This window comes from Dromiciops gliroides, chromosome 3 (genome assembly GCF_019393635.1).
Source record: "Dromiciops gliroides isolate mDroGli1 chromosome 3, mDroGli1.pri, whole genome shotgun sequence".
Classification (NCBI taxonomy): domain Eukaryota; kingdom Metazoa; phylum Chordata; class Mammalia; order Microbiotheria; family Microbiotheriidae; genus Dromiciops; species Dromiciops gliroides.
In genome coordinates, this window is record NC_057863.1 from 146,676,818 (window position 1) to 146,698,730 (window position 21,913).

The 21,913-nt window shown below is 33.3% G+C and overlaps 1 pseudogene; it reads right to left on the reverse strand.

The window, feature by feature from the left end:
* Window positions 1-19,575: 19,575 nt before the first annotated feature.
* LOC122750260 lies at window positions 19,576-20,379 on the reverse strand (annotated as a pseudogene).
* Window positions 20,380-21,913: the final 1,534 nt, after the last annotated feature.

Genomic DNA, 21,913 nt, shown 5'->3' on the forward strand with positions numbered 1-21,913 from the left:
TCCAAATCCATCACTCTATCCATTTTGCCACTTACCTATTTCAGTTAGGCAGATTCTTTATTTTTTTATTTTTTTAATTTGTAATAGAGTATTTTATATTTTTCACGTTACATGTAAAGATAGTTCTCAACTTTTGTTTATACAAGCTTTCCAATTTCAGCTTTTTCTCCCTCCCTCCCCCTTCCCCTAATCAGTAGGTAATCTGATATAGGTTTTATATATATATATATATATATATATATATATATATATATATATATATATATATATATATATATATATATATATATATATATATATATATATATATAACATTAAACATATTTCTGCATTAGTCAGGTTATAAGAGAAAAATCAGAGCAATGACAAAAAACCTCAAAATAGAAAAACAGCACCAAAGACCAAAGAAATAGTATGGTTCATTCAGCATCTATACTCCACAGTTCTTTTTTTTTTTTCCCTGGATTTGGAGATCCTCTTCTATCACGAGTTGCCTGGAACTCTTCTGTATCCTTGCACTGGTGAGAAGAATATAGTCTATCACAGTAGATCAACACACAATGTTGATGATACTGTGTACAATGTTCTTCTGGTTCTGGTCATCTCACTCATCATCAGCTCACGCAAGACCCTCCAGGTTTCTCTAAACTCCTCCTGCTCATCGTTTCTTATAGCACAATAGTATTCCATTACATTCATATACCACAACTTGTCCAGCCATTTCTCAATTGATGGGCATCTCCTCAACTTCCAATTCCTTGCCACCACATAAAGAGTAGCTATAAATATTTTTGTACATGTGGGTCCCTCTCCCCTTTCCTTGATCTCTTTGGGCAAAAGACCCAAAAGTGGTATTGCTGGGTCAAAGGGTATGCACAGCTTTATCGCCCTTTGGGCATAATTCCAAATTGCTCTCCAGAATGGTTGGATTAGTTCATAGCTTCCCCACCAATGCATTAGTGTTCCAATTTTTCCACAGTTTCTCCAACATTTATTATTTTCCTTTTTTGTAATTTTAGCCAATCTGATAGGTGTCAGGTGGTACCTCAGAGTTACTTTAATTTGCATCTCTCTAATCATTAGAGATTTAGAGCATTTTTTCATATGGGAACAGATAGCTTTGGTTTCTTCATCAGAAAACTGCCTGTTCATATCCTTTGACCATTTCTCAATTGGGGAATGACTTGGATTCTTATAAATTTGATTTAGTTCCCTATATATTTTAGAAATGAGGCTTTTATCAGAAGTACTGGCTACAAAATTTGTTTCCCAGCTTTCTGCCTCCCTTCTAATTTTGGATGCATTGCTTCTGTTTCTACAAATTTTTTTTAATTTAATGTAATCAAAATCATCCATTTTGCATTTTATAATATTCTCTATCTCTTGTTTGGTCATAAACTGTTTTCCTTTCCAAATATCTGAAAGGTAGACTATTCCTTTCCCTCCTAATTTACCTATGATATCACCTCTTATGTCTAAATCATGTATCCATTTTGACCTTATTTTAGTATAAGGTGTAAGATGTTGGTCTGTGTCTAATTTCTGCCATACTATCTTCCAGTTTTCCCAGCAGTTTTTGTCAAATATGGAGTTCCTATCCCAGAAGCTGGAGTCTTTGGGTTTATCAAACACAGTTAGGCAGATTCTTAATTTCATGGGGGTAATGTGGATGTTCCTACTAAATAGAGCTTATTTATTTATTTGTCTCTAATTCTTACATATAATAATCCAGGGAGTTGATTCTATTTATATTCTAGAGACTGATGCAGCATTTAAACTATCCATATATTTTTAGTTCTCTTGCCACATGGCTAACCTACTCTGTTTACCCCTTGATACTCATACTCAGGGATCATTTTTATGTCTCTTAGAATATTAGTATCATATATCCTGTGCTAGGAAGGTCTTTGAAATTTACCTAGTCCACCCTTCATTTGTTTCCAGAAGGAGAGATGGAGTTGAGAAAGTTAAAACATCTTATCCAAGGTCAAAAAGGAAATGACTGAGTGTGGTTTTTAACTAGCTTCTTTTTCCTCAAAATTCATTATTAATGTTATAGCAACATGCTATATTTTATGTGTAAACTCTATTTGTAAATAGTCAAGAAGCTACACACACCATTATGCATCTATTCCATTGATAAATTATTATAGATATATATATATATATACATATATGTCTGTATGTGTGCATGTATAGGTATGTATACATACATACATGTCTATACACACACACACACATATATATATATATATATATATATATAATTTTGGTAACTGGACCTGTGATTTTATTGTTATAGCAAACTTTTAGGAGAAAATTTTCAATATGGACAAAGATAAGTACTTGCCCAGAAATGTATAATGCAAGGTACTGGAGTTGGGCAATGAGATGTTAGTTTACTTTGTCACTATCATGCAGGCAGTGTATATTTGAAACAAAATCTGCCTGAATTTTAGACAAAAGCACTTTCTTTTCCCTTTATATTCTGTTGGATCAACTACAAAAAAAAAAGAATTGAACAAAATGGAAAAAAAAACCACAAGAAAGAAAAAACTAACAACAACAAATAAATTGAAAACAGTATACTTTGATCTACATTCAGACTCCATAGTTCTTTTTCTGGATGTAGAGAGCATTTCCCATCATGAGTCTTTTGGAATTACCATGGATCATTGTATTGTTGAGAAGAGCTACATTGTTCATAGTTGATCATTTCACAATCTTTCTGTTACAGTGTACAATGATCTACTGGTTCTTTTACTTCACCCATTATAACTTAATACGTCTTTCCAGGTTTTTCCTTATCTGCCTACTCATTTCTTATTGCATAATATTATTCTGACACATTCATACACCACAACTTATCTAGCCATTCTCCAATTTATGGGCATCTCAAGAGGGTTATATTTATACACAGATTTTGAAATATCAAATTGTTCCTATGGTTAGAAAAATGCATTGCCTTAAACAGAGTAAAAACTAGAAAATGTTTATTATTTTCAACAAGTATGAAATATGTATGCACTATAATAAAGAAAATAATGTTTTAATATGAAGAATTGAGCATCTTTGGAATTAGAACTTACAGAAGATAATACTGATTAATTTACAGAATTTTAATATGCCATAGGAAGAGCTTATTTTAAAACTTTTGAATTATGATATTTCTTTTACACCATTTAAAAATCTCTCTATATAAAGATTTAGGGTCTGTTATTGTGTTGTGGCAGGCAGGGTCATTAAAATTGTTTATGCAGATTCCTCTAACATTCCAGGAATTCAGAATGTCCAGTAAGTAAATAGTCAAAATGATGTCAAATACAGAGAGATATTTTATATTTAACTAATGGGAATGTCATAATGTTGAGCCATAGCTAATTTGACTTTTGCAAACAGAAAAACCTATGAATGTATTATATTTGATGTCCCTTGGATTTTGGATATGAAATTCCCTTGTCTTTTTAAATACGTATCATTCTTGCCATTTCAATGTAGGTTAACACTGCAGGTACCATTTTTATTGAGTCATATAGAAAACAAAATGATTCCTAAATAGTTATTGAGACAAAGAATGGCACATTAGAAAACAAAATGGACTTAGAGTCAGAAAGTCTTGGATTCTGGTTCAGAGTCTCAAATTGAGCTTATTGTTATATGACAAAGGGTAAGTCATCTAGTCCCTCTGAGCTTCATTGACATAATTTATAAAAAAGGGTGGAAACTAGCAATTTTTGAATTTATATTTTGAATTTTTCCTCTAGCTCCCACTTCTATTGGAAGATGTAATCTCTAGAGGTTGAATACTATGTTTCTCCCTTTATAATCTAAAAGTAATGGAAAAGAATTATGGAGTGTGTGTGTGTGTGTGTGTGTTTCCATGAAATAGCTGTGGATTCTTCACTGATGTGTTGACCCCATGGTTATTGTTTGATGTCAGTGATCCAATTATTTTTATTTTTATTTTTATTTTTTTTTAGTGAGGCAATTGGGGTTAAGTGACTTGCCCAGGGTCACACAGCTAGTAAGTGTTAAGTGTCTGAGGCCGGATTTGAACTCAGGTAGTCCTGACTCCAGGGCCAGTGCTCTATCCACTGTGCTATCTAGCTGCCCCTCAGTGATCCAATTAAATTAAACTTTTAGAAAAGAATATTTTTTGAGGCAGTACAGTAAGAGAATTTGGTACAAAAATATCTGCCCCAAAGTCAATAACATAGTCTCACACCAGTACAAACAGAGTACAGGAGAAAGTTCTTATAGAACAATCATGGTAGCTCAAAGCTCCTGGAAGTCCTTTTGCTACTAACTTCAAGATGTGCCTCTTCAAGATGTGCCTCTTAAGGATGTCACCTCTGAAAACAAATGACCAAAGTATCATGGAGGTTAAACAACTACTGTTAACTCTGAAAATACCAGAGCTCACACAGGTTATCACAATCACAATTAACTCTTAAAATAAAATGAAAACAAAATAAAAACAAAGAGCTAACAGTAGTCATAAGCAAAAAGCTTTATTTATTCTGTTGGAGAAGGGAAATTAGATGCATATGCCAGGGCATCCTCTGATACCCAGTTTACAGTTTCAGTGTGTGCTTGGCCTTAGCACTGGAAAACAGGTTCTTCAAAAATCCCACTACCCCATAGTCTTCTTCTTCATACTGACCCTTTCTTCCAAATGGAAGCCAAGGGTGCTGAAGTCTTATCTCTAAGTTTTCAGCCAGAACTATTGCTGTGGTCGTCCTCCTTCCAGTCTCATACTAAAGATTTCCATTCATTTATGAAAGGAGTCATCATTCAGGAATCCTTGAGTCTAGGGTACCTCAACCATATATACAAGCCACAAGACTTGGAGAAAGTTTCCAGGACAGCATATGACTGTAATGACCCTTATTCTTTATCTTCTACAAGTTGTATATCCTTCCAACCTGGCCTCCATTTACCATAACCAAACAATTTTGCACATCCCTCAGGAATCAGAGACATAAATAGCTAGACACCTTCCATTTATGTATCAGAATTAAATAAAATTTAACACCCCCCCCCAAATATTCTTGTTTGTTCCTTAAAATCCCCTGGGAAACCTTTTGCATATACTAGAGTTTAACCTGGCTCTCAAAAGATGGATAAATATACTGGAAAATGTTAAGCCTGAACCATAAACCATATCACCCATTTCAATTCTCAGTCATACAGAAGACCATTCTGAACACATCTACCTGAAATTTCTATGTTACATTTCTCCCCAAGAAGGAATGAAGAAGTAAACACATAAGAAGACTCAAAAGTGTGACTTTAGAAATTATATAAAGGAATAATATGCTGTTGCATGATTTTTTGATAGGGAGTGCACACACACATACACACACACAACCAATACAAAGCAAGGAAATGGTCAATGATTACTGTTATAGACATCTTGCCAGAAATTTATACTTCAGACCAAAATCACATAATAGTCACACTCTCATGATTTGGAACATCAATGATATGCTTTTATGGCTAATGTGTGTGTGTGTGTGTTTGTGTGTGTTTTCATGTGCAAGATGAGGAAACTGAGGCTGAGAGATTGTGACTTGTTTAGGGACATTCACCTAGTTAGTATCTGAAGCAAGTTTCAAACTGAGGCTTTCCTTATTTCAAGTCCCATACTCTCCCCACTGGGACACCCAACTACACAAATAATGATTTTTCATTTTTTTTCAAAGAGCTGAAAAAATATTTCCTAAAAATGGGAATATAGTAATGGAACTAGGGAAAAAGGGTTGGTTATTTCATTGGTAAAGTTCACTCCCTGATTGAGGCAATTCTTTTTTCTTTTTAAAATTTATTTTAACATTCTTGTTAAATTCTGAGTTACACATTCTGTATCTCCCTCCTACCACTCCTCCACTTACTGTGAAGGCACATAATATGATAATAATTCTATATGTGAAATCATGTGAAACTTATTTCCATATTAGCCATGAAGCAAAATATAATAAATAAAGTGACAAAATTTTACTTCAATTTATACTGAGCTCATCTAGATTTGGATATCATGTATTTTCATCATAAGTCCTTTGGAATGTTCTTGTATCACTTCATTGATCAGAATAGCCAGGGATTTCACAGTGACCATCATAACAACATTTCTGTTATGATACACAGTGATATCCCAATTCTTCTCCCTTCACTTTGCATCAATTCATAGAGGTCTTGCCATTTTGTTGTTGTTGTTGTTGTTATTGTTATTGTTTTGCCCTGAAACCATTTCTCATAGGACAATAGAATTCCATCAGAATAGTTTGCCATATGAACAACTAGTTCATTCATTCCCCAATTTATGAGTTTCACACTAATTTCTAATTCTTTGCTCCCACAAAACTGCTATTAATAAGTTTTGCAAATATTAATGATTTTCCTTTTCCTTTGCAACCTTGGGAGTGCAGAGTTAGTAGTGGTATTGCTGGATCAATGAGGATTCATAGTTCTATAGCCCTTGAGTAATAGTTCTAATGTTCAGCATATACATATACATGTGTATATAGTGTGTCCTACAATATAAATTATACATACGTACAATTACATTTGCACACATGTATGTACACTTGTGTATTGCATGGGTAGATTGTGTATTTACATGGCACACACATGTGCACATGTGTGTATGTGTATATATGCATACACAGAGATATCTATGCATGCATATATACACATTTGGATACATGCGTGGTATATTTTTATAAATGACATGCATATAGCATGCATGTGTAACATGTATATGGATGTGTACTTGTATGCAATGCATATATACATACATATAGTGAACGAATCATAATGAGGGTGAAGTTTAAGCATGGCCCATCGTGCCTTTCATTTTCCTCTCCCCTAAAACAGCTTTTCCTTAACTACCTCCTTTCTGTGAGAAAATTTTCCCCATATCTATCACTTTCCCCTCTTTCTCATCCCTATATTCTTCTTTTGGAACTCATCCCAAAATAATCAAATTATACCCATGCCCTTTATCTATGAAGTCTCCTTCTAACTTCCCTATTAACTATAAAATTCTTAGGAGTTATATATATCCTCTTTACATAGGAATTTAAGTAATTTTACTCCAAGTCCCTTATGCTTACTCTTTCATGTATATCTTTTTTCTGATTCCTTTGAATATTCTATTTGTATATGAAATTTTCTATTAAACCTTAATATATTTATAAGGAATGCTTGGGAGTTGTCTATTTTATTAAATACTTCCCAATGACTATACTAAATTTTCCTGGGTAGGTTATTCTTCATTTTAATCCTATTTCCTTTGCCTTTCATAATGTCGTATGTAAAGCCCTCCACTCTTATGACATGGAAATTGCTAATTCTTGGTGATCCTGTGTGTGGCTCCAAGATATTTGAATTATTTCTTTCTGACTGCTTGCAAAATTTTATCCTAGACTTGAGATCTCTGGAATTCAGTTATAATATTCCTGGGAGTCTTCATTTGGGGATCTCTTTTAGTATGTGGTTGATGGATTCTTTCAATTTCTATTTTACTTCATAAGTCTAAGATATCTGAATAGTTTTTCTTTATAATTTCTTGCAATGTGATATCTAGTCTCATATTTTAATAATTATTTTCAGGTAGTCCTATAATTCTTAAATGATCTCTCCTTGATTCATTTTACAGTTCAGTGTTTTTAACAAGATTTTCAATGACATATTTTTCAATGACATATTTCTTCTATTTTTTCATGATTTCAACTTTGTTTTATTGTTCCTTGAACTCTTGGAGTCATTAGATTTCACTTAACCAATTTAAATTTTTAAGGAATTGTTTTCTTCAGTGGCTATTCATATTTCCTTTTCCCTTTGTACTATTCTGCTTTTAAAGAACATCTTTTCTATTGGGTTTTTGTCCCTCTTTCCAAGCTGTAAATTTTTTTAGAATTTTCTTCCATTATTCTCATTTATTTTTCAAATATTTTCTCTTCCACTCATCTCTTTCTTTAACTCTTTCAAGAATTCTTGCTGGTCTTGTTTGCAATTTTAATTATTCTTTGAGGCTTTGCTTGTAGCTATTCCGAAATGTCAACTTCCAAGTTTATGTCTTGGTTTTCCCTGCCACTGTAGTGACTTTCTATCATCAGGTTCTTTGTTGTTGTTGTTGTTTGTTTGTTTGTTCTCCAAACCTGTTTACTGACTTTGAACTTTATGTTATAGTTGGGCTGTTTGAGGTGAGAATACATTTTGCCTAACTTCAGATTGGTGCTTTCAGCACTAGTTCTGGGGGTGTGCAAATTCTTGGTTCTTCCATGGTGTTGTGATATTGGGACATTTGTGATCACTTGTTTCCTGGTGTATGCTCCAGGTCTTACCCATGAAGGATCTTTGTTACCTTATGGCCTCCAGTACTGGTGTTCCTCTTGTCCCTATATCTATAATAAAGTCCCCTGCTCTTCTACAGTTACATGTGCTAGTGATCCAATTAACCCTGGTAATATGACCAGGACCCCAATTCCATAGACTCCAATGATAAGCACTCCTCTCTGTCCTGGAACTGAGGCTCCAAACTGTTTATGAATAATACAGCTTCCAGTCAACAGCAGCTTCACCCAGAGCCAGCAAAGAATCACCTGTAATGTCTTTCTTACCAATTTTCTCATATATTTTACAATCTCTGATTGAGAGTTCTTGAAGCTATTGTTGCTGTTGATTCTATTTTTGCTGCTGTCATGGCTGCCTCAAAAGCACGGTACTTCTGCTCTCAGAACCTGTACCCATTGTTGTATTCCAGCCTTCTTCTGTGGATTTCCTAAGTTGTTTAAAGCTGGAAAATGTATTTAATTTTTTATGCTCTGCCACTCCTAAATTTGATTTGAGGAATTGTTTTAAGGTTGTTTGAAGTGAACTGTTGGGAGAGTTTGAATAGGCCCTAGCCTGTACTCTTCCATCCTCTCTTCTGAGTCAGTTTTCTACCAATGCAAAACATTACCTTCTCTTCAAGTTGTTGTCTTAAGGAATCTGCTTAGAGAAAAAGAAACCTTGTCCAATTTCACAGAGCCAGAATGTAGCAGAAATAGGTCTTGCTCCTAACTCTTGCTGACTTCAAAGACAGATATTTATCATCATTGTCAGTGCTAAAAATGATAACAATAATGATGACTAGCATTTATGGAGCATTTTAAATACTAAGATTTTAAAGGTTCTGTATATGTTTTATCTCATTTGATCCTCAACAACCACTTCAATCCTTCCTCCAATTATCAATCAAATTAATTGGTCAATAATACAAATAAAGGCTTAAATTGTTTTTTTGTTGTTGTTGACTTCTGTACTTAAGAAAGTGATGGATAAAAGTTCAATGCCAATCATATTTTAAATTATGGGTGCAAAGTATGATGCACCTCATATTGCAGATATGAATGAATTAAAAAGGACTTAAACTTTAAAGTAATTATAGGATAATAAGAAAACACATTTATAACTAGACCAGACCTTAGAGATCATCTAAGTCTAACACTTTCATTTCATTGATGACAAAAATGAAATGATGGCCATATAGGTAGAAATTAGGAGACTTGAAACTATAACTCAGGTCCAAATCTCATCATTTCCACCACCCTTCCAACTTTCAACTCAAGTATATGCAGAAAAACTTTATTCAACATAGTTCTAAAGCATATATAACACCATGAGGATTACCTATGTAACTGAAGAAATCACAAGACCAGAAAATAATTAACATAATCATTTTGCCTTTTTCTGTAATTAAATAATCTGATTACAATTTAAATATGGGAGTGTCTAGATGGCGCAGTGGATAAAGCACCAGCCCTGGATTCAGGAGTTCCTGAGTTCAAATCCAGCTTCAGACACTTAACACTTACTAGCTGTGTGACCCTGGGCAAGTCATTTAACCCCATTGCCCCGTAAAAAAAAATTAAATATAAAACATATGAGTTCCCTAGAAGTAACATTAAAATTTAAGGAAAAAAATGACCCATGCCTCCAAAAGAAGATAGTATCTTATAAAATAGGGGAACTTACAGTAGCTTCCTGAGATGTTTTGAAGTTAGTGTCTCTTCAGAGAGATCAAGATTCAATGGAATGCCAAGGACTCATAGAAAGTAACATGACATATCTAGCCCTACTGTTTTTATAAAACGGTAGATTTAGTGTATCTTACTTTCAAGTAGGTATTTGAGAAAGTCTTTAAAGGTATTCATTTGGACAAGATGGAGAAAGGTGAACTGATTAAGTCAAGTTATTATAAATTAAAAACTAATTGAACAATTATATCTAGAGTATTAATGTAGCCATATCATACTAGACAATATCATATTAGATAGATAGATAGATAGATAGATAGATAGATAGATAGATAGATAGATAGATAGATAGATAGATAGATATACTAGATAATGCTTGGCCAAGGAGTTATATTCAAATAAAGATATATTTCAAGGTTTGGAAGGATAACTAATAGGTTACATCACAGAATAATGGTTCAAAATGATCTTGATAGTTTTGAATGATGGATAGAAACAGAAATGATAACATTTAATACAACAAGGATTAAACCTAAGTATTACTTTGCTTAGTTTCCTCACAGTGTTGTTGAAATGACCCTGGTGACATTGAAAGGTGTATGAGCATAGCCAAAAGAGAAACATCAAAAGGTAAACGTGAAAGAGAAATCATATGGGAATAAATAACTTTAAACTGTTTATATATGGATGATGATAAGTGTAAATTCTAAGAATTTTATCATCATTGGGACAGTTTGAAGAATTCTACATGGAAAAAGCATTCAGGATTCAGTTTAGGATAATACAATAAATAGATAGGTGATGAAGAGGAATGTCATAAGAGAAGTGTGTGGGAGAGGAGGGATGGAGAAATTATCTTGCATTAAAGAGGCACAAAAAATTTTATTGTTGGGAGGAAAATAATGGGTGAGGGAAATGGGCAATACTTGAATCTCATTCACTTCTAAATTGCTTAAAAGGGAGAAATATACAGACATAAAAAAGGGAAGAGGAGAAGAGAATGAAAGAAAGCAGGGGTAAAAAAAAAGGGAAGGCAAATAAATCAAAGCAGTAGTGAAAAGCAGATCTGGTACAGGCTAGGAAATAGAGAGGTAATCCTGTAGAATAGATTAAGGAAAGAATACACAGTAGTAAATGAATATAATAGCCTAGTTCTTGATAAACACAAAGATCTAAGCTTTTGGCTAAAAACATACTGTATGACAAAAATTGCTGTGAAAATTATAAATCAAATTGGCATTAATCAGGCACAAAGAAACATCTCACACTACATACCAAGATAAAGTCAAAGTAGATAAATTATTTAGAAATGAAGGGTATTATCAAAAGTAAATTAGGTTTAAAAAAAATAAATTAGGTGAGCATAGAAAAATGTCCCTGTGAGATCTCTATGAGGAAGAGAACTTTATGATAAAAAAAAGAGATATGGAGTATCAGAAGTAAAATTGATAAATTTGATTACATGAGATTAAAAATCTTTTCCCCAGAAACAAAACTGATGCATTTAAAATTTAAAGGAAAACAGGAAATTAAGGGAGAAATATAGTAAGTTTTTCTGATGTCATTCTTTTTTTCAAATATGTAGGGAACTGAGACAAATTTAAAAGAATATGAGTGATTCCCCAAGAGATAAATTGTCAAAGTCTATGAACAAGAAATTTTCATAGAGAAGCCAAATCTATCAATAGTAATCTGAAAATAAATGCTCTAAATTACCAGTGACTAGAGAAATGTAAAGTAAAACAACCCTGACAACCTTACACCCATCATATTGGCTAACATGATGGTAAAAAAAAAAAAATGATGACTGTTGGAAGGGAAGTGGAAAAGAGGAACATTAATACACTGTTGTTAGAGTTTTAACTAGTCCAATTAAACTTCAGAACAATTGAGAACTCTAACCAAAGGACTATATAACTGTACCAAGAAATAAGATCTGTATTCCAAAAGTAGTAAAAAAAATAGAAAGGACGTATTTCTACCATGATATCTATAACAGCTCTTTTTGTGGTGACACAGAATTAGGAATAGAGGGAATGTGCATCATTTAGAAAATGGCTGAAGAAGTAGTGGTATATAATTGGGATGAAATGCTATTATGCTAAAAGAAGGATGAGGAAAATGGTTTCAGAAAAACCTGAGAATACTTCTATGAACTCATGCAACGTAAAATGAGCAGAATCTGAAAAACATTGTTCAAAAATTCAAACATTTTAAGGACAATCACTTGTGATAGACTTAACTAATCAGATGAAAACAATGATTTAAGCCCATTTCAATGGATCCATGATGATAAATGTTCTCAACCTCCAGAGATAACTGATGAACTCTAAATCTAGATTGAAAGATGCTTTATTTAATATTTTTATCTGAATTTTCTTTCAGAACATGGCTAATAGGGAAATGTTTTACATGACTCCACATGTATAATTGACTCCTCAAAAGAGAGATACCATGTGTGGTAGAAACAGAGGAAGTATTTAGAACTCAATATTTTTAAATGAATTTTAAATGCTTTACAAGAATTTCAAAATATTTATTGTTTTTTTTAAAAAGAGAAAAACGACATGTAAAAAAGCCCCAAATTCAATTTGTCAATAAAGTGATACAATTATTTCCAATATTAACATTATCTTATACTCTAATGATTAAGAATAGTTTCCAGATAAAAGATAGCATTGATATGGTAATATATAAAATTTTATTCTGAAAACACCTGAAGTATTGGCATATGTTATGGATATTATATTTCAAAATATCAGTGAAATGTAACCCAAACATTATTCTTATGCTAAATACAATGTTTTTCCCCACTTTTTTATCTTTCTAAAACTTCACATAATATTTAAAATTGACTTTCTTCTCTTGCGGGATATTCTTTCCTTCTTTAGTGTATGTGGACATATACATACATACATATATACACATATACATATATGCAATTTGTATATGAACCTCTTTTACTTTCTGTATATTTATTACAAATTTAATATGATAATTTATGTTATATTTATTATATACAAATATTTTCCCTTGCTACAGTCTTATAGGAAGGGATATGCCTTCCCTTTCTTCTCCATTTGTATAAATTCCATATTCCAATTTTTCTTTCAAGAGTGTCCATTTTTTCTCTAATTTGGAATTTATCCTTATCTATTCTCAGTCCTTTCTAAATATTAAAATATTCTCTCTTAATTCTTGATATGTAGGGACCAATGTATACATACATTTATTGGTGTGTGTATCAGATTATATATGTAGATGCACATATGCACACTGGGCACACACACACACTCATATATTTCATTCTCTTTATTCTCCTCCTACCACATTGGGCTCATTGGCTCTGTACCCCTTTAGAGATCATCATTCATTTCTGATTCCATAAGGGATAGCAGCTCTGTTTATTTCACTACATATTTTCTCTGTCATCCAATCAGTGCCCATTTGTACAATTGTCATTTTTATATGCATGTAAACAATTCTGATGTCTCTCCTGAACTTCAGTCTGACATTACCTATTGTTTGTCCATCTAAATGATTCATAGACATCTTCAATTCCATATGTCAAAAACAATTAATTTTCCTCAAAAAAGTTAAATGTCTCCAAATTTCCAATTTTGAGGGGGCATTATCATGTTCCTTCTTCATGTTCTTATGAAACCTTACTGTCATACTTGAAACTTTATTCTCCTTTGCTTTCCACATACAGTCAGTTTCTCAGTCTCATTGAGCCATCTTCACCATATCTCCCATATTTATTAATCATCCAGTCAATAAATATTCATTGACTCCCTACAACAAGCTGGAAACTAGGGATTTTAAAAGAATAATCAATGATAATCTCCTCCTATATCCCTTAGTCACCATCTTGGTTCAGGCCTTTACAACCCCTTGAAAGAAATTTTTCATTAGCCTCCTTATTGGTCCCCCTGCCTCCTATCTCTCCCTTTTCTATTTTTTCAAATTGAATTGACATTCATCTTGCTAAAGTATATATCAATCTCTGGAGCAAGAAGTTTCAGTGGTCCCTAATGACTACAAGATAAAATGCAAAGTCCCTATCCTTTCATGGAAAATCCTCTCCAATCTGCCTTTATACTTTTTAGAAAAATTTCACATGATCTTCACTAAGGCACTCTATATTCCAGCCAATGTATTCTACTTGCCTTTACTGTACAAAGCAATCAATCAAATGTATTTGTACCTTTGAACAAACTATACCCTGTACCTGGAATGCATTCTCTTCTTCTCATGTATTATTGTTATTATTAATGTCTACTGAAATTACGAGTAAAGCCTCCATTTTGAGACACTACTTTCCTGAGTAGAGAAAATGAGTTTTAAGTGTTGTTTATTATAATTCTTTTTTATTTCCTATTGAGTTAGGAGTAGATTTATTTGAAGTATACAGCTACTTACATTTGAATGCTAAAAGTTTAAGTTTTTCTTGATGGTTCTGCCCCTTCCTTAAAAATAACATAGGTTTTATAAGCATAATAATCAAGATACTTATTAGTGATTAATGTGGTTACCTTTCCTTTAAGTTCCTTTTCAGATATATGAAATTGCACTCTTGCATAAAATAAATATTTTCAAATGAGTGAAAATAAAAGGGAGTATTTTTTCACATTCAACCTTCAATGCTGTAGTTCAGTTTGTTGACTATAACATATATTCTCATAATCTGTCCTTCTAATTTTTCTAGGAGAAAAATGGATGTGTGTGTTAGGTGACCTTGGGAGGTGCCCTTTTCAAGCAGTTTCATATTGTCTAGAAAGTTAATAGCTAGTAATACTGTTAATCTATAGGCTTCTCAGATAAAATGGCAAAGCCAACATTTAACTCAAACAAAAATAGTGTTGTGAAGGCAGATTGGGTCCAAGACAGAGAAGCATACCATAAGTCCTTGTTTTGTTTTATTCTTTTTTTATAAGGAGTCTGTACTGACACTGAAAAAGAAGTTTGGGAAGGCAATAAAGCAGTTTCATATTTTAAGTGTCACTGGAAGAATAAAGCATGTAAACATTAAATTGCATGCAAATTCTTCTAGAGGTATGCTACTTACACTATGTGAATGTGGTTTTCTGTTCCTAATCAAACATTCATTTATTTAAAAAAACCTTTAAAATATCTATCTACTGTTTTTATTTTATTCCTAATTCATTTTTAATTTGTCTGCTTTCTTTTTATTTCATTTCTATTAAAATACGGTAAACAGAAATAATCCAAAAATATTAGGAAAACAATATTCTTTTACCAAAACAGTGTCTTTTCTGGATGTAAAAATTCTTATTCATTAAATGCCACTTCATAATATCTTTAATTTGGCAGATATAATCCCTCACTGAAGTAATATCAGAGTTTATATTCTAAATAAGGTGTTTATAAGTAGTTTATTTTATTCTATAATGTTTTTCATGAATAATCATCAACTTTCCCTTGATCTTTGGAAGGGCAAAACAATCTTTATTTAGCCAAAAAAACAAAAGATATACAACCAGTGAAATTTACCATAAACCAATCAATAATTGATAATCAACAAGTATTCTTTAAGAATACATTATTAAACATTGTTCTGGGCACTGGGCAAACAAATACAAAAAAGAAATAATTAATATTCTCAAGTATTTTATATTCTGAGTAGAGAGAAAATTAGTCTATGGGTGTATGTAAACACACATACACATATATACACATCACAAATAACTATATGTGACTATAAAGTGACTTGCCCTAGGGTCACACAGCTAGTAAGTGTTAAGTGTCTGAGGCCAGATTTGAACTCAGGTCCTCCTGACTCCAGAGCCGATGCTCTATCCACTGTGCCACCTAGCTGCACCTAAGTTCATTTTTTAAAATTTCATTTTCTGTATTTCTATTAAAAAAAGTTGTTTCCATCTCTTTTTTAATAATTTATTTCTATGCTAGACTAATAATCTTTGGCTTATGGCTCATACTTAGTTCTTCTTGTGTTTCTATTTCTAATGGAAGTCAAACTTCTAAGTTATTTCTTTTGGTTTCCTTCTTCTCAGTAGTTTCTCTGTTATTATCTTGTAGATATCACCCCTTAACCCTTTTTATTTTGTTGAGCCTCACTTGTAAAAACAATGATTACTGTAGGTTATAAAGTATATTGCCCTATTTAAGAATTTAAAAAAAAATATTCATTGTTGTGTAGTTCATTACTGATCTTTGCCTTTGTCTAGTATTTTCTTCCATTTATCTTAAAATTTCCTGCCTTGGTTCATGTCTTCCCCTTCTTCCAGGTTCCAGTCATTTTCACAGGCTGTTTTACTTTTCTTAATGCAAGATAAGTTGTTGCTGTTGTTTTTCAAGCTACAAATCCATGCATCTCCCTTTATTGGACATCTCTCTTTTCTGAAGATAGTGTTTATCAATGACTTCCTTCATCCCCCATGCAGGTTTTTTCTTCCTGAAAGACAACAAGAGTTAATTTCCCCTTCATTCTTAGCCTTTGACTTTTTCAGGGTACATAATTTATGCCCTCTCCAATTTCTTTCTACCATCTCTGCTTTAAAGTAATTGAATTATAAATTTAGTTACCCCCATAAAAATGGATCAAATAAAAAATCAATTTACCTATAGGCAGGCACTGAGGTTAAGTCCATGATATCAGAGGTTTGTTTTTCCACCATTATTTCTGACATGATCCTTAGGATAAGACAGAAGAAGTTACTCCTGTGAGAAGCAAAAGCAAAGATGACCAGATAACAGAACAGACATATTCAGGAATCAAGAGACTATTAAAGTTAAGATTGACCAACTAGATATCAGGACAGACATACCTAAGAAGTAAGGGGAAATAAAATTCTATAGTAGGAAAGTCAGTTATGCATGGTTACTACCTGGCCAAAGGTAGGAAACAGATAACCCCTAAGGTCAAGACCATAATTTCAAAAAACATTCCCCTCAACCCTCAGGAATATGACAAACATCCAAGCTTTCCACACCTCACCCCAAAAGGAAACTTTCCACTTTTCAAGTGGATACCCCATCTATCATCTCTAAAAGTTTTTCCCTTCCTTCTGTTCTGGGAGGAGAATGTTTCTGAGTCCTCCTCCCTGGGGGTGAAGTCTTTAACTTACCCCTCAGTCACTTTCTCTAGTGCTGAAATTATATATATATATATATATAGTTTTAATTTGACTGTGTGCAAAAATGTAATTCTTTATACACTTACAAAAAAATCATTTAATGATCTCTTTGTTATTATTTAGTTGTTTTGTCTTGTGTACTTAAAAGAAGTATATTTTGTTCAGTTCTGAATTTCTAACTAAGAATTATTTGAACATCTCTTTCTATTAAATGTTCATCTTTTAAAAGTAAATGTTAGGGGCAGCTAGATGGTGCAGTGGATAGAGCACCAGCCCTGGAGTCAGGAGTACCTGAGTTCAAATCCGGCCTCAGATACTTAACACTTACTAGCTGTGTGACCCTGGGCAAGTCATTTAACACCAACTGCCTCACTAAAAAAAAAAAAAAAAGTAAATGTTAGATGAGTAATGTGGAAATATGCTTAACATGATTACACATATATAACATATCAGATTGCTTGCTGTCTTGGGGAGGTGTGATGGAAAAATGAGGGAGGAAAAGAATTCAAAATCTTACATTCAAAATCTTACAAAAATGAATGTTGAAAACTCTATATGTAATTGGAAAAAAATAAAATGCTATTTGCAAAAGAAAAATTACATTAATGATTAAGCACAGATTTGAGGGTAGATTACCTTGAAGCTCCTTTGCTTTTGAGATCATGTTGTTACATTCCCTCCTGAAGTTTCTTGTAGATACAGAATAGCCTTGTACTGTTCAATTTTTCTTAACTTCTATTTTTTATTTGAAGGGCTTATTCTTTTTCACTTGGATAATTTGTTGTTTGTAATTGAAATTATATAACTTAACCACTATTTGTTTTGAAGTTTGCAGCATAGTTTTATTTGTTATAGGATCTTTGTTTTGTTTTTAATTTTGTTTTGTTTTATTTCTAAATATAATTTTTGAATTCCTTTAATTAGCACATTGCTATCTGTGTTCAGAAGTCATAGGCAATTTTATTATATAATTTCTTGCCTAATGGTGTTCAGGGACTCGACTTGTGTTCTTCTAGGAGATCTATCCCCCTTAAATTATCACTATGCCTACTTTCTTTGAGATACATGTTATTCTTCTACGCAAATCCTGCATTCTCTTAATGTTATTATATATTTTGGCTTCCTTTCTTCCATATTGTGCTTCTATTCAGTATATTTGCACTTTCCCTCTCTCTTTTTTCTTTCATATTATTACCTACAGATGGTGGGGTTTCACCTGGGGCTTGAGAGATTCTAATGAAGTAATTCTAAGTTCAGGGGATAATCAGTGAAAGTGACAGGCATATAGTGGACATGATCAAATTGCAGCAAATTATTGACCAGAGGTGACAAAAGTGTTGGAGTACAAAGGATGCTTCAAGAAAAATAGAAAGATAAACTGGTTAAATTTTGAGAGATGGATAATTTTGTTGATTCCTTCATATCCACACAATGCTAAGAAAAAGCTATTTTCCCCCTTGGAATTCCTATAATTAATATAAAAGTATATATGAGTCACCCTTGCAGAAGGAACTAGTAATATCTGGATGCCCATTTAAATTGCTAGAGAGTCAGTCTATATCACCAAGAACACCAGTACAGTTGAGTAATTTAGATGATACAGTAAGTGAAAAAATATTAATTTCGGTGGCCACTAGGTGGCACAGTGGATAAAACAATGACTCTGGATTCAGGAGGACCTGAGTTCAAATCTGGCTTCAGACACTTAACACTTACTAGCTGTGTGACCCTGGGCAAGTCACTTAACCCTCATTGCCCTGAAAAAACAAAAAAGGAAAAAAAAAACTAAAAAGGTGAATGCATTACCAATAAAAATTGAATTAAAGCAATGTATATGATCTTTTTTGTCCAATAAAATGCCAGTAAAACTGGCAATCTAAATGAAAGGACTGAATTTTTACAAGATTATAGATTGCCCAAATTAACATAAAAGGAAATAGAATAATTAACTAACCTTACCCAAGAATATAAAACTGAATAAGCCATCAGAGATATCCATAAGAAAAAAAAATTCTCAGGACTAGATGTGAATTCTACAATGCATTTAAAGAATAATTCATTCCATTGCTGTATAAACTATTTAGGAAAAAATTATATGGAAAAAGATTTTGACAAAATACAAAAAAAAATGGAAAGTATAGGAATTAATGGAGCTTTACTTAAAATGTTAAATAGTATTTATATAAAATTATCAGCAAGCATTATGTGTAATGGGGAGGAGCAACAGGTCTTCCTAGATACATGATGTAGTGGATAGAGCTTTAGGCCTGGAGTCAGGATAATTTGAGTTCAAATCTGACCTAAGATACTTGTTAACTGTGATCCTGCTTAAGTCTTCAAATGCTCCAATCTGCATTCAGAATTTATCAGTGCTTCTTTCTGGAAGTGGATAGCATTTTTCATTGTGATTCCTTAATATATTTTTTTTTGTCTATATCCAGTTTTATTGGTATCTAGTTCTCTGTGAATAGTGAATTCCAGAAGTGTAGAAAACAATAGTAAAGAAGCCAGGCGCAAAAAGGTAACCTGGCCAGTGGTATCAGTCTGGGGGTGGTGTGGGTTAGGAGCTCCTCTTGGAAGGGAGGATGGTGTCCAGCTCATGGATGCCATCTTTGTCGATGATCCGGACGCTGAAGGAAGGATGAAGCGCTTCTGAAGCTCTTCCAGACATTTCTTCAGGAGCTCTACTGTCTCCTCACGTGTGATACTTGGTTTGTAATAACGATCGAGGATGCTGAGGGTCAAGAAGGCACCATAACCGTGGGCTGCAAATGGAGCTTTGGCCAGGGCTGCCAGGTAGTCCATGTAGTACAGTGCAGGTCCTTCGTGCTCATCATAGCCATCCAGCAGGAGGTTGACATGGTATGGGGTCCTACTCCGGAGGTAGTCAGCCAGATTTCGACGTGTGAAATTAGCTGCTGCTGTGGGAGACAATTCATACCCATTGCGCATCTTGTAGAGTTGTACATTTTTCTGAATGTATTCAGCAAACTGCACAGTGTCTCCAGCCTCTTCAACACAAAGAAGTAAGATCTTCTCACTCATCTTAAACATCTTGTCATGATCGTCCTTCATCTGGATGATGTTACTGGCGGCCACGGGGTCCGAGGCCACCAGGATGTAGTCGGGCCCCTGAATGCCAATAAGGTACTCCATGGCGGGCAGCGGGACAGGACTGGACTCAGCTCGGGCTGGACCTGCCTGCGGTTCCTTGTCTCCGCTGGCTCAGCGGTGAGATAGCACCGCGCAGGCTGAAGGGGAGGGGGCGATTCCTTAATATTTTATGTAGATTACTATGGTGATTAGAATAGTTGTTTTCACATTTGATCATACTTATGATACTGCTTTTACTGTGTACAATATTCTTCTGATTCTGTTCACTTTACATCAGTTTATATATTTTCTCAATTTTTTTCTGAAACAATCACGTTAATCCTTTCTTATAGGACAATAGTATGGGTGTCTTTATTTTTCTTTTTATTTGGTCTCTTAAGGATACAGACTTAGTTGTGGCATTTCTGGGTTAAAAGGTATGCACAATTTTATAGATGTCTGAGCATAGTTCTCAATTTTTCTCTGCATTTGCTTTTGTTTGTCCAGATTCATTTTCTTGAAAGCTATTTTCTCTACTATAATACATAATGAGATGTAAGAGTGAAACTCTAGCTCTCTCTCTCTAATAGATAAAGATAATATCAACATAAAAAACATTAGAAAATCATTTTGTTATCTTTTTCCCATTATCAACCATATACTTAATTCCATATGTTAATTTAACATGATCATATAAAATTATTTTTATTACCTTGTAGTTGTATTATGAAACAATTTTTGTCAAATATATATTTATTTCTTTGAGAACTTGTCAATTAACTTAACATCTACCACTCAAAAAGTATGTGTTCATGTGTCAGACATTGTGCCAATCCCTGAAACTACAAAGACAATAGAAAACAGTTCTTCCCTACAATAGTAATTTAAAGACAATAGCAGTGTCTTCTTTTTTCTTTGTTTCTTTAGAATTTTCCCCAAATTACATATAAAAAACAAATTTATTCACATTGATTTTTAAAAACTTTGTGATCCAAATTTTCATTCTCCCTCCCTGCTCAACCCTCCCTAAGAAAACAAGCAATTCAATATAAGTCATACATGTGCAGTTATGCAAAACATTACATTTACATTACATTACATTACATTACATTACAAAACATTACATTAGTCAGGTTATGAAAGAAAATGATAAAATAACTTTAGAAAGATGAACTAACAAATAAAATTATACTTCAATCTGTATTCAGAAACCATCAGTTCTTTCTCTGTTGATGGTTTGCATTTTTCAGATGTTCTGATATCCTGCTCATGATTTCTTTCAGAATTACTGTTGCTAACTGTATTAGCCTCCATCCTATTCCCTCCTCTTGATATTTACTCTATTTTCCATCTTCTTTAACTCTATCCCTCCTCAAAAGAGTTTTGGTTTTTAGTGCTCCCTCCTCCAATCTGCCCTCCCTTCCTTCTCCTCTCCCCCTTATCCCCTTCCCCTGCCACTTTCCCTCAGAGCAAAGTATATTAATATACTCACTTGAGAGTGCATGTTATTTCCTCTTTGAGCCAAATCTGATGAGAGTAAGGCTCAGTCACTCCCCAATTCCTATCCCATCTTCCCTTCCAATCCATAAGCTTTTTCTTGTTTTGTTTATGTGAACTACTTTACACCCTTCCACCTCTCCCTTTCCCTTTCTTCCAGTACATCCCTCCTAACCCTTAACT